The 2594-nt window shown below is 36.9% G+C and overlaps 1 long non-coding RNA gene across 1 annotated transcript; it reads left to right on the top strand.

Moving 5' to 3' along the window:
• The first annotated feature begins 424 nt into the window (after positions 1-424).
• On the top strand, positions 425-2274 carry LOC121050481. The gene is made up of 2 exons (XR_005803107.1): positions 425-601; positions 1733-2274. It is a non-coding gene; the product is annotated as an uncharacterized LOC121050481 (long non-coding RNA).
• Positions 2275-2594: the final 320 nt, after the last annotated feature.

The raw sequence follows: 2594 nt of genomic DNA, 5'->3' as shown, positions 1-2594 counted from the left end.
AAATACAAAACCGCCTAGGCGCCGCCTAGGCACCCGCCTGGGCGCCTGGGCGCTCCTCCCCTGCCCACGGCCAGACTAGCGCCGAGCGATTTTTCGAACCTTGCCCATGACAGTATCCCTCAACATCACATTTGGAGGCTTACCAGTTTTTGCGGACGATCTTATAGCATAGTTATGCTTACAAATTGTTCAATGGCTAGAAGGCTTGACTTCCAAAGCACTAGATCTGGAAAGAAAGGTTGCCCTTATTGCTTTATTTTTTATTCTAGAATATTTTTAAACGTTGCACAAGTGTTATTGTCTGGTCAATAAAGTTAGGCAAGTTTTGTGGTATTTTTTAATTCTCAACATGGACAATCCTAATTCTTTATTAGCTTTCCGTGTTTGTTTGGAGTTTTATATACTAACCAATTTTGAATCGGAACTGTCATATACTTGTAGGTGCGAGAGTCTTCCTCTTCACCTTTTATCCCAAATTCCCAATCTCTCACGCCCTTTCTGTCACTTACAGCTTACTAAACCCCATAAACCCTTATCTGAAACCATATACCCAATAACCCAAACACCACTTTGTCATCTTACTCTTGCTGCTCTGATAAAGGTAATTTCTAATATTCATTTGTCTAGTGTCTCATTTCTGACTAATTTTTTGTTTGCTTTTGTCTGCGATTTGGGTGTATATTTGCTATGGGTCATGAAATTACTTGAGCTTATACTTTTGATATTGAATCTCTATTTTGTATTGTGCCCTTCTGATAGGATTCTAGTGATAAATTCCATGTTTGGAATCTTGTTTGTACTATAGGATCGGAGTTTGGCTTTGGGTACACTTGGTGTACTCTGTGTGCATCCTTTCCTTTATTGTGAGTCTTGGGTAAGCTTTCCTCTTTTATAATTGGGTTTTTTGGTGTACTAATGTGTTTAGAGTTCAATTTTCAGAAGGTACTATGTTAGGGTTATGATGATGTTACTTGGCCACTTCAGACTAAAACTGGCAAGTAAATACATGATATTGTAGCTTATTAGTTTCAACTTTATCTCGTGAGATGTTTATAAATTATGAAGGACATTTGAATAATTAAGTTTCATTAGTTTGCAACTCTTTGTTTATTAATCTACATGAACATGGAAAACAAATGTCATAAATGTGATGAACATGGAAATCAAATGTCATAAATGTGCATGTTTTGGTAACTTCCGGTGCATGAACTGCCCTTTTCTCCCTTCTATGTTGTTCTTGTCAAATTTTAGGCTTTTACAATTTAGTTACTTTAACATTGAATCGCTTTCTCGTCAAACCTTTTATCTTTTGCATGATGTGATTCACTGCATTAGATGTAGCAGTTATTACTTTGCATAATGGGATTGGAATAGACTTGTTTATCAGTTGTTTTAGGATCAGGGTCAACATATAGGATGCATCATCTCAACTCCTTCCACCATATTTACACTGCAACACTGCTAGCTTTGCTTGGCCATGCCATGTCAATTACTTGCAACAAAGGTTTTAGGAAGAAAACAAAAGGGTGGTTAAAGGAGATGGAGTGAATCTTGTCTGTAGTACTGGTCAACTTTTTAGGGACATGAAGGTAGGCTTGGATCTGGGATTAGAAGTGTAGTATATTTGGTTTGTTAAGTACAGTCCTGGTATCCATTTTGACTATAGCCAACAAAATGTTGGTGGTAGTGGTTTCATGTATATAAGCTCTTCTCTTACTTGTCGTCATGCCAGCTGAAGAAAGTCCTCCGGGAAGAAAGACTCAAAAGAGAGATGCTAAGCTCAAGGGGAAGATTAGCAAAAAACAAGATCGATATATTCAAGCAATGGAAAATATTGCATTCAATAGTGAAGCTAGTAGAGAGGCCACAAGTATCAGAGATAAAGAAAATAGAAAGCACATCAAGTGGCAGTAACAAATGGAAATGGAAAAGCAACAACGTACTAGAACTACAAAAAGTATAACCAGAAATCCAAAAGGAGGAAAATTGGGTTATGGCTAAAGACATTAGCACAATGACTCCAGAATCAAAAGCATGGTGGAAGAAAAGAAAGAAAGCTATCCGTGACAAAACCTCAGATGATTGGGAGGGTTTGTAATATCTCAAGACTATCTTGATTACGTTATTAGGTTGTTATTTAGAATGTTGTTGTTTTCGCTAGGCTAGGCTAGTTTTTCATGTAGTCTTTATCTAGTGTCATAGTCTTTATCTAGTATCCAACTTTATCTTCTAAGCTCATCTTCTGGTACATCTTTCGAAAAATTTCATCTTCAAGTATCGCTGTGTTTATCTAGTACCATAGTATTTCTTATATTGACAATAGAGAATTGAAAATGCAATTTTATTAAGGGTTTTTGTCCATTAATTACCCCAATTCTAGGGATTTTTTTCCCACTCATCCCATTAAATTTTTTTAATTCTCCCTTATCCAAAACACTCTAAGGAGGTCTTCCCTAATACCCCATTAATTTTATTTTTTTTTAAGATTATTTTACCCTCACCACTTTGTTACAGAGAGAGAGAGAGAGAGAGAATGGAAGAGAGAGAAGTCATAGGAGACTTCGCCAGATTCTGGTCACCGGTGATCGGAGTCT

The sequence above is a fragment of the Rosa chinensis genome, chromosome 7 (genome assembly GCF_002994745.2).
Source record: "Rosa chinensis cultivar Old Blush chromosome 7, RchiOBHm-V2, whole genome shotgun sequence".
NCBI classification, from domain to species: Eukaryota; Viridiplantae; Streptophyta; class Magnoliopsida; order Rosales; family Rosaceae; genus Rosa; species Rosa chinensis.
The sequence above is the reverse complement of the archived record's forward strand: the minus strand, read 5'-3'. Positions and strand labels throughout refer to the sequence as shown.